The sequence below is a fragment of the Branchiostoma floridae genome, chromosome 10 (assembly GCF_000003815.2).
Source record: "Branchiostoma floridae strain S238N-H82 chromosome 10, Bfl_VNyyK, whole genome shotgun sequence".
Classification (NCBI taxonomy): domain Eukaryota; kingdom Metazoa; phylum Chordata; class Leptocardii; order Amphioxiformes; family Branchiostomatidae; genus Branchiostoma; species Branchiostoma floridae.
In genome coordinates this window covers 6,790,581-6,802,693 of record NC_049988.1, presented here as the reverse complement: position 1 = coordinate 6,802,693, position 12,113 = coordinate 6,790,581, and the positions used below count along the sequence as shown (strand labels likewise).

General features: G+C 38.8%; 1 protein-coding gene across 3 annotated transcripts in view; it reads right to left on the bottom strand.

Moving 5' to 3' along the window:
- The window catches only part of LOC118423948 (parathyroid hormone 2 receptor-like), a 92,107-nt gene that overhangs the window by 65,798 nt on the left and 14,196 nt on the right, over positions 1-12,113 (bottom strand). The window lies entirely within an intron of this gene.

The following is a 12,113-nucleotide window of genomic DNA, read 5'->3' as shown; positions in this document are numbered from 1 at the left end:
ACCCCGTAAACGCTTACTTAATGAGACTGTTTACACACACGTGTGTGTGTATGTTTGTTTAGCATACTGGAACTTGTACCTCTTACATACTAGTGCATTGATGAACATTTGACAAGGAGCTCGAGCTACCTACTTGTTTTATTTTGTGTATGACGGGTGATCAATAAGTTCTCGGCCACACCCAGATATAATAAGTACAACTCAGATTTCGAAGCAAAGATGTCAAGTATATAGTCTTTGATGAATGTGTACCAAAAGTCAAATTACTGTGATACTTACTTTACATGCGGCACCCAGTAATGGTAGGTAAGAGGGAAGGAAAAAACATGCACCTACTGAGGTTTGCGGGTCAATTTGGCTCTTCTGAAAGCCAGACACCCTCTTCTGTCATGACACACAGGGTTTTTTTTCTTTTAAATAGAAAGGGAACCCTAGTCAATCATTTTGACTATGTCTTCGAAGAATTCACGGCATGGGGAACTTGACCCACACATGTCTGATCACAGTTCATCCTTGTTTTTCTCTCAAATTACCTACTGATTTTCAAAAGCAAGAGTAATTTCAAGCGGTACACAAAATACGACAATATTCAATGTAAATAAAATTCTGATCATGAGATTCTGTAACAGTTGTTTTTGTGTGAGTTGGTGGGTGGCTTTATGTCAATTTGCAGTCCATGTCATTACATAAATCTTTTGTTGTACTTTAATCTTTGAATCATAAACAATTTGACATAATGATAACGAATGAATACATCGAGTAAATAATGTAGAAAAAGATACACATAGTGCAGAAACCTTATGCATTTAACCATTGATATGATAACAAATATGAAATTGAAATACCTCATTTTGTTCCAATGTTGGCTCCCAACAGAATAGCTACCCTACCAGTACGTAAATGTCCCCCTAATACTAATTATACGTGATAACTTTTGCGAAGAAAGAATCACGTATTTCTAATACGGTGTGCTTGACGTCGACGTGGCATCACTCATATTAATTTTAGAATAAAAAATACAACATACAACCGGCATGTCTTGCGCCAGACTAATCTAAAATGTGTGTCCAAAAACAGGGCTGCGTTTATTAATGAATAACAAATTAAATTATGAGCATACGGCTTGGGTAACATCGTTGTTTTTTTTATGGGTGGGCGCACGTGGGTTTTTGGCAATATGCATGGCATGTTTTTACATGTATCTCTGTCGCTAGAAAAGCTTAAATATTTTTCTCTTCATAGTTTGACGTGCGAGATGTGAGAAGCAACACGCGTGTGCACAATCAGATTTATGTATCGCTGTAAATTGATGTACTTTTAGTAGAGAACAAATAGGAAAAAAGTCTGACACTAAACCAGCAAATTAAAAACACACTGGGTGAAATATACAGCCCTGTATGCACACTATGCAATGAAAAAGACACCTATGTCCATATGTTCTATAACTGTAGAAAGCTGGGGTTGTTTTGGAAGGATGTTGGAGATGTGTTGTATCGAAGAGGATTACATGTCTCAATATCAAAACCACTTATATTTCTTGGAATCAGTAATATATGGTCTGTTACAGGATAATCTCGATTGCAAAGTTCTCTATTTTTAACAGTGGTTGAGACATATAGATACTAATACAGAGTTATACAGCAACATATTTGAAACATTTTTGACAGACCTAAAGTTAATGTCGTACATAAATTGAAATATCCATGTTTCTGAACATATATAGTATGAAATAAGAAGAACAAAGTCTTGAGTAATTGCTGTCTTGCCCACAAGCTGGCAATATGACTGGTACTGTTGAGATGCAGATGTATCCGCTTTTTATTTGTATTTCGATGCTTGCCATTTAATAATTTTGTTCTCCCTTCGTGAGCACTTACTTGTTGCATTTTATAAAGGGAGAGGAGCTAAGTTCTTTAGTTCCAACGTTCATACTTTTTTCAGACAGTACTAGTGTAGTACTGAAGTCAGGGGACATGTTGTAAAATATAATAGCTCGTTATATATATGTGTATATTTGACGTAATCTATTTTGTTATTGTTTGTTACCATGGTTACTTACACACTTCATTGTATCATTGATTGTAACATTGTGAATGAAGAATAAAATGTGGAAAAAATTAAAAAAAAAAAAAAAAAAAAACACGCGTGTGCACAATCAGATTTATGTATCGCTGTAAATTGATGTACTTTTAGTAGAGAACAAATAGGAAAAAAGTCTGACACTAAACCAGCCCCTGCAGTTTCAAAACAAGCCACTAGAGGGCCCGGACCTACACCACTTACTCTCTACCCCAAGAGCTATCTACCACTCAAACATCATGACCACAGCATGTACAGAACTCGAGATATCAATCCCGAAAGTTCCGCTGCAGTACCGGTGTGACAGCGATCTCGCCCCCCCCCGGCGATCTCGCCCCCCCCCGGGGGGTGAGATCACTAGCGTTTTCGCCCCCCTTTAGCGTTTTCGCCCCCCCCCCCCAAGAGCAGCTGGTTACTACATATTACAGGTGCGCTACCTGGTACTGTACTGCACCTGTGGAGTAACGTATATGGTGTGTTACCTGGTACCTATATGGCACCTTATTACCGTACCGTAAGATGTCATACCTCGAAAGTCGATACTATATTGTTCGGTGCAAACATGACATTAAAATGAAAAAGACAATTTTTGCAGCTGAGGTGGCATAAAAACAGTGCTACTGCGAACGTATAAATCAACACCGTCTATGGTACGGAATACGTCAGCTATATGTTTTCAATTTGTCACAGTGTATTCTTTCTTGTGCTGGAAACATTTCCAAAGCACTAACAAAAACACACGTGAATAATAGTTTCTCATTATAAACACTATCTACGCGCAAGTTGATATAACTGTTGCTAAATGCTACACAAACACTGGTAAAGTACCTGTCTTAAGAAACACGGGTAAATGCATCAGTTCCTAAATACTAGAAAAAACAGTCATGTTGGAGGTGAAGATATCCCTTGGCCAGGTACATATACCAAAATGTGCGTTATTCTAATTAATACCTAATATTTGCATAATTAATAAAGACATTACATAGTTCTTTTGTGGTCACTTCATGGTAGAGACTTCATATTGGAGATATATAGGTTGCTTGAGGACAGGTGAATACAATGAAATACATCTTATGTCAAGACTCAGGTACATGCAATAATTGGAATACAAGGGACCAAACCCTCCTTGTCTGAAACAAGTTCAACTATCTTATTACCGTGTAATTACGTTAATATTGATACTATGAATGGAGTTATGTATCAAACTCGTGTACTTATATCATTCTGAAACTACATTTTGTGATTTATAACAATCAACTTCTAAAATGTCATGTAAACCTGTTTTTTTTTTTGGGGGGGGGGCGAAATCGCTAAAGGGGGGCGAGGTAGGGGGGCGAGATCACTAGCCGGGGAGGGCGAGATCGCTAGTGATTTCCCCCCCGGGGGGGGGGCGAGATCGCTGTCACAACGTAACAAGCTGCTAGGGGGTGCAAAATCTAATTGCGTTTCAGGTCTCATCACATACCCACATATTGAATATCAATACAATCTGTCCAGGCGTTCTAGAGATATGCTGGTCTTCTACACACAAATAAATAAACACACACACACAAACGCTACCCAAAATATAACCTTCTTGGCAAAGGTAATTAAAAATACTGCAAACAAATATGAAATACCATTTAGAAGTCATGCTGTGTAGAGGAATAACATAATTATCTTATTAAAGAAAACTATAACAAAAACGTCCAGATACCTTATTTTGTTTCCGTATATTGATGTGCAAACAAATTGAAACTAGACCCCCCCCCCAATTGTCAACAAATACATTGAATACATAATGTATACCAATACACACTTAGGGCATTCAAGTTATATGTTTATACCAATATTGATATGATAAGAGATGTAAAATTTAGATACCTTACTTGTTTCCGATGTTCACTTCCTCCTCTCCGCAACAGTGTAACACAAATTGTCTCTACCAGAACGTGGAAGTTCCTGTTATGACTTATAATAAATACTGCAAGACAGAAATCACGTATGTCTAAAACAGTGTTGTATAAACATATTCACAGACTAATTATGAAAGCATATGCGTCGATATGCACATCCACCCACCATTTATATAGGCATATCATATCGTGTAAGCGTTTACCAGGCGTAGACCAATTCCAACGATATCCAATTGCAGAAGGGGGCTATATAAAGATCACGGTCAGAGCAGGGGGTATGAATAGAACGCTTGTTTTGACTGGGAGGGTGGGATTTTCAATATACACGAATCATGATAAATCGTTGCAATATACATTGTCTCAATTTGAATACAGAAACTGGTGGACGTACCTAAGTATCTAATGCTAGCCCCAAAAGAACAAGAAACAGTTATGCCTTCAAGTACCAGAGTTATCAACCTAGGATTGATGTGTTTAAAAATTCGTATTTTCCCAGAACTATCGTAGAGTGGAATTTGGTATCACTAAGCACAGTAGGGACGTTTTTTCTGGATAGTTTTAAAGAATGCTTGCCTATAGATATGCAAACCATATATATAACCAGTGTAATATAATATAATATAACATGACCTAAATTCAACACGGTGCCCGACCGAGCCCCTAAAATTATTCTTATCATACTAACAGTAATGTGTCTTTAGAGTAGACTTTGTACAATTATGTATCTATTATCTATTACTAATTTTTTTAGCAATTATTCAAACAACCAATTAACCATATAACCAAACAGAATATCTTGTATGTATGTATTTATTTGATATTCTTTATATACATGAAATAAACTGTAAAATCGTTTTTAATTTTCTGTGGCGTACCACATCAATTTCTTGAAGCACCCCACTCTCTTGATTACGTCCTATGCAGACACACATCTACGTGTAAGCACTACGTATAAATCTTCTTTACAAATAAAGCAACTGTCGCTGCACTTGATAAAACGAGTCCTAAGCTCCCATTCTTCAAGTAGTATTACAGATATTGGAGATTTCAGTCATTACCGTAAGGTAGGATTAAGTTACAAATGGTTCGTTCACATGGTTTATGATACGTATCGTGTAAAGTATTACACCTATTCTTTTCGAGACTCCCAGAGTAATGGGTTCGCTTCAAATCAACTCAATTTGTCCTTGAATAAATCTCGCCACGTCGTTTGCACTTCACATCTTCATTCAGTACGTGGGTAGGCCCAGGAAAAAGATGTTGTGTTTCCAATAACACGACCTCATGTAGCAAAAACGTGCGACACTAGTCATTTTTGGTCCACTGCTAGGAAGGGACAAGAAAACATTGAAGAATCATTTTCCAACACATTTTCCTCAGTTCTGTGCCTCACTTTGTTGACATCCCGCATGCACATAACAGTGCTATTACCTTAAAATGTAGTCTTCGTTGTCGTTTAGTTCCTTTGCGCATAGTCATAGTCTTTATAGACTGACTGACAGTAGTAATAGTAGTAGTAGTAGTACTAGTAGCAGTAGCAACAGTACAAGTAGTAGTAGTAGGAGACGTTTTGGATGTAGCAATAGTAGTAGTAGTAGTATCAGTAGAAATAGTTGTTGTAGTGGTAACTTGAAATACGATGCAAAAAAATACGGATGTTCTAGTACATTTCAGTTTGTCAATATTAAACGGTATATGTTTATCACTTCCGCCGAAATCTCGAGAAAGAAATTCCCTACCTAGTACCTACCCATTTTTCAGGACTGTAAGGCAATGTTGATTTGATCGCATCACCTTTGGAGTTCCTATAGAGGATGCCATCCATATTATCAAATCAACATGGCCTAACAGAAAACACAACATATTTTTCTTACGCCTCAGTCATTGCCACGTTGTTCATCTTCAGTGAGTGACTGAGTGTATTCCTCCTCTTAACTAGGTCAGTTCAGTAATGAACGTCACATGATTTTTGATGCATTAGCAGACGGTGGCCATTACACAAATCCTTTAATCCGTAGGATTTGTATTTGTATTTGCCAATCGAAATGAAGCACTTGTAAGATGCATTACCTTTCATTTATCTCCTCCCCAACGATACAAAAATTTTGTTCAGGGATACACTGATTGATATGGAGTCCGTATTAAAAGTGTTACTTATCTGTTACTATTACTGTTACTGTTACTGTTACTGTTACTGGGTGGGCAAATTTGTCAAATGGCGTCCCGAGATTTTTATGTTGTAGGGTTTTAATTACAAAAAGCAGGCTGTGACAGAAATAACAACTGACAAGGATGTAAGACACTATGTTGGAAGACAGTTGAATTTTGCACAACACTTGCACAAATATATCCCAAGAATGAAAGAGAGAAAGAAAGAAAAAAGAAAAGAAATAAATAAAACGAATGAAGGAAAAAAGAAAAAGAAAGAAGAAATAAAGAAGGAAAGATAAATAGGAAAATAAGGAAAAAAGAAGAAAAATAAGTACTGCAACAAGTAATAAGAAAGAACAAAAGAAGGAACGAACAAACGAAAGAAAGCAACCAAGAAGTAAAACGGCAGACAGCTAGTTAAGTTAACCACTAGAATGCACAGAATGTTGAACACCACATCCTTACTGCAGTCTTGTCTCATACGTCATTCTTGCATTTCTGTACCCTAAACAAACAACATCCTTTGCTTCTTGTCCTCGGACGACTTTGAAGTGTACAAATAATCCACAAACAAATAACCGGAATACAATGCATGGACTATTCAAAATGTTGAACCAGTGTACCATCAGAAACTATTCAGACAATAGCTACTACCTTTGCGAAATAATCAAAGTATTATTCATGCTGCACTCACTGTAGATATTTGTCCAACGCATTGTGTTACTGTTTCGTAAAATATACAATATGTTTCCGTGTTCCTACCGTCACAGCAAAGACTGGGTAAAGTCCATAACTTGAATAAACTTTCCCATACTCAATACACAAGCAAACACTATCAAAGTCTATATTTCACCCATGCCCACTTCGTAAGTGAAATAGCCGTCCTTGAAAACCACTTTATGTCTCGCTGTAAGGATAAGGACCTTTTAAGACCGTGTGCAGAAGTTCACACCAGTTTACATGAAGACAAACAACAACACACACCAAACAAGCTATGCATAGACATAACCTCACTATATAACTGTCTCAATAACACATTCCTAAACAGGCAGGACATTCATACATGCAACAGTTACTACCTGTAACTTCTTACCGGACACTGTGGTCGGAGACATCCCTAAAAGTGACCTCCAAGTCATTAATAGTCAGACAAGAACACATTCCTAAACAAGTAGGGCATTCATACATGCAACAATTACTACCTGCAACTTCCCACCGGAGAGTGTGGTCGGAGACATCCCTAGAAATGACCTCCAAGCTTTTAATACTCAGGCAAGAACACATTCCTCAACAGGTAGGACATTCATGTTACCGCACAGCGTGGTCGGAGACATCCCTTAAAGTGACCTCCAAGATATTAATACTTGGACAATAACACATTCCTCAACAGGAAGGACATTCATACACGCAACAGTTACTATCTGTAAATTCCTATGGGACAGTGTGGTCGGAGACATCTCTAAAAGTGACCTCCAAGCTTTTAATACTCAGACAAGAAGACATTCCTCAACAGACAGGGCTTTAAATACACGCGACGCGCGTGCCCCGTACAGCGAGTAGAGTGAGTAAGGAAACGTACGCAGCATGTGTAAGTACGGTCTGCATACGGTAACGTCACAGTGGTAACGCGGCAACGAGTAGAGTGAGTAAGGAAACGTACGCAGCATGTGTAAATACGGCCTACATACGTAACGTCACAGTGGTAACGCGGCAACGAGTGAGTAAGGAAAGTTTAACGTACGCAGCCCGTGTAAGTACGGCCTGCGTACGGCAACGTCACTGCGGTTATGTGGCAATCGCACAGAGACCATACGTTGTAAGCACGTACAACCCACTTGTTTGTTTGTTACCAACAACGATGCACGCAACCGATCACGGAATGCTTACCACATACTTATTACCCCAAACGTGCAAATGACGTGCGTTGACGTACTCCCTCCCAGCTTTTGCCAGTCCTTCCCCACGTTTTCAGAAAAACTTGGCCTCCAAAGAACATGCGGACAGAAACCACGTACGTCTTAAGCTAAGGGTTGTGGCCTTAGCTTAAGACAAATCTTCACCTTCAAACTAAGTAACACTGGGCATATATGGATCTATCAATCATAATTTGCCCACCTGACGTGTTTACGTAGGTATCTATAGCTGCCTAACCAAGTGGAAATCGTTTCAAAGGTAACTTGGTTGATTGGACCCTTAGGCTAGCTCGTGCATGGCGGCAGTTCAAAACGCTATTTATAAACTAAGGATTTCTACCAAGGATGCGCGTGATTTTTTTTCCCTTTGAGGCTCTAAGTTTTGTATCCGGAGGTTTTATTTCCTGTATTGTGTGGATGTGGAGCTTTTGTTCTATTTTAGTACGTTCCCTGTGGATTGTGATGAAGATTTATTTTTTGGGGACTAGTGTATGACACCCTTCCGTGGACTAGACTCTAGTGATAACATCTTTCTGCCGATCTATCGCGATAACCTTACATACCAAAACGTCCAATGTAAAGCAGAAGGGGGGGAGGGGTTTGAATGCTTGTTGATTTGTTTGTGTATTGTATACCCGGTAAAGCGTCTCATGGCGTAACACACCAGGTTTGTACAGAATAGTACAAGTTACATACCCGGATAAGATGTATTTGATCCACTCGCACTAGTCTTTTCGATAATTGTAGTGGGTTGTTTAACGTGTTTGAGGTGTTGCTCTCCTCAAACACGGGACCTCCATTTAACGTCCTATCCGAGGGACGACCTTAACCGAAGTTAGGTACTGTACTCATAGCTTCACTTAAGGTGGTATCTCACTGTACTTGGGGCACCGGTGCGGCACTGCGGTCTTCGTTGACGACTCAAAGTTTTCAAAAGAAAGATAAGGAATTTTCTTACGTTTTGTGTATTTTGTTGTCTTTTAAGTCATACTTATACGTATTATTAAAATAACAAAACAGTACCGCAGTGAACGAATCCCACAGTACCACACTGGTGCCCCAAGTGCAGTGAGATACCACCATAAGCTGTGATATTCAACATTTAGTTGAAAACTATTGGAAAACCTTCTACCTTTTGCCATATAATATGCCTTTGTTTCTAGCAGCAGTCGGATTGTCGATTCCCCATGGCTTATCACTCTCTTTATGTGGTCAATGAGGTTTAATGAGCTTTTAAAGTCTGAGCACAAAACAGCATGAAGTCTTTCATATTGTTATTGCCGGAGCCAGGGTACAGAATTCCTCAGTTAAACAGTGAATTGCAAATGGATGAAAAAAACTAGGACCAGCATAGTATAATAACCAAGGCACCGTGCATTAGACAGACAATGTGACCCCAACAACTTAGACAATATATCACATTATGAACTAAGGGCGCCTGTACGGAAGTAGCTTTTATTATTGCTGTACCTAGGGCACAGAATTCCTCAATTTAACAATGATTTGCAATTGAATGCAGAACTATAGTACAAGCTCGGTATGATAAGCAATGTAATAGATTAGACAGATGGTGTGACCTCACAAACTATACTATCTATCCCATTACAAACTGAGGGTGTCAGTACGGAAGTAATTTTCTGTAATAGCTGTACCCAGGGCACAGAATTCAGCAGTTTAACACTTGAAAGTGGATGAAGAAACTATAGGCCCAGCTCTCTCGAGCTCCAGCTCTAAGGCCATGTTGATTTGATTATATGGATGACATCCGCGTGCATCAATTTTCGGTCGTTTCAACAACATTGTGTCTTATGCCAAATTTCAGGTCAGTTGATTTTTTGTCGAAAAATGGCAAACAATGGCAAAATTAAGCATTTTGTTGTGCTGTATGCCAAACCTGCTATTGGTTTTATATAGGCATGTGATCAAGGAACCTCTGTACCAAATTTCAGGTCATTCGGCTGTAATACCAGGGTACAGGGGTCCAAAATATACATAAAAAGTGCCAAAAATCTCAATAAAATCATTTTAATGGCAGGTATGAAAAAAAAAATGAAGAAAAAAACACGCCTGAGGTAATTGGCCCACTCTACCCTTGTGCCAAATTTCAGATCATTAGGTCCAGTAACGACAGAGATGAATCAATTTGAAGATTTGACAGGAGAAAAAACATTACGAATGCAATATAATTCACCATACCTATGGTGTGGCTGAAATATAAAAATCAATTGTTCGGTATACCATACTCTGTGTGTGGTTGGACAGTTGTTCAGCCTTCCAGACCACGTGTATCTTAGAATGATGACAACTTTCTAAAATTTTCATCTCGCATCAGTTTTGTGGTTCCCAGAAGATGCCATCCATATAATCAAATCAACATGGCCTAACCACGCTTATACATTAGACATATGGTGTGAACCTACAACCTATACTCTCTGTCACATTACGAACTTAGGGTGTCAGTACGGAAGTAATTTAAACTTAATAGGTGTACATGCGTCAACCATATCACCTTAAATCTCCTATAATTTCACCATTACTGATTTGCACTAGGAAACTTCGAAAACAATATTAACCCATGTTGACCCTTTGTAGTTTGCTAAGACGACTGACTAGTTTATGAATCCACCTAAAATCTGGACATATTCAGCAATCCAAGCACTTCTAGATATTAACTTGTGGATTTCCAGAGCAACACAGTGATAATCTGTGACTAAAGGGGATCTACGAAGCAGTATCTTCCCATCACTTAGTAGTCCTTAGATGACGTCGCATTAGCCTAATATACGTCGTGAATACGTCTTTGGGAGATATCAATCTTTGCGTAATGGCGTATGATGAGGTCATCACGATTCAGAACGGTTTCTAGACACTCAGAAGTCTCATCCGAAAGACCACTTGATAGATATTGAAGGCCCTTAAGGCCCTTAAGGGTGCTGAATGACTCTCAGTTGTGTACTACGAATCCATGCTTGTGTGGTTGAATATTCCTTGTTATATTGTTATGTACTGTCATGTTGGTGTTTCGTGCTGTTTTTAAAGACTCGTCGATGACTATTGGCTTGCACTGGGCTCTTGCAGCATGGACGTTATATAATGGAGGTCACATAACCTCCTTTCTTGAAGCATGAAGGAAATAAGTTAGTATCATGGGATCTTGTTTCAAGTATCCACTGCTAGTAAGGGACATAAAATTGTCGATTTTTAGTGCTAAAAAGGTCATAAAATCATCTTTATACATGTTCTTTTCATGCTTTGCATAAAGAGTTAACCGACTATCATGAACTATTTATCTTTCTATCTTCCTCTCTCTCTATATATATGATACATAAATATACAAAGACTTGACGTTTGGCACCGTACATGTAAGCAGCGACCCCTATTCTGCAGTACAATGGAAACCAGTAAGAATTACCCTAAAAAGGTAACACCTAAACGTCGGTGGAACAAAGCACTTGACTGAGTACACAGAATCCTCCTACTCATGCAGCAACTTTTTGTCGCTTTCTGTTGGACCCCCCCCCCGGGACATTACAATGACAGATGTACCGAAAGGGGGTTGTGGTATGATGTCCAATTTTCAGCCATTGCCGTCACCACATTGTCTTGAGTATTTAAGTCGAGATAGCCATCGGTGATTACTAGAATACCTACCTGTATGAATCACACACGGCCTGTTCGTGGTTGCTAGTGCGAAAACTACAACCAGTCTGCGGTCTAACAGTACTAATTGTGTCACCAAAATAGTTTATGGTTCACACTAACGAAGCACTTAGATTCATTATGTATGACATAACTGTTGCAAAGGGAGTGAGAAAGAAATCATTACATATGTATGCCCGGAGGCAAATCTTGTGTCCAAGCCGAAAACAACAACACCCTACCCCGATAATTATACGTTGTCTTTGCCGATCGTTGTGTTAGCTTTGCAAGACTGAAATTCCTCAAGATTCAAGAGTTCTTGGCATGTTTTGAGAACTTAGTGTTCAAGTTCTTTACTACGAGCTTACGGAGCTATAGTACCGACCAATAAGCACATTCCATTATCACTATTTCTCTCGAAGTGAAAACTTGGACG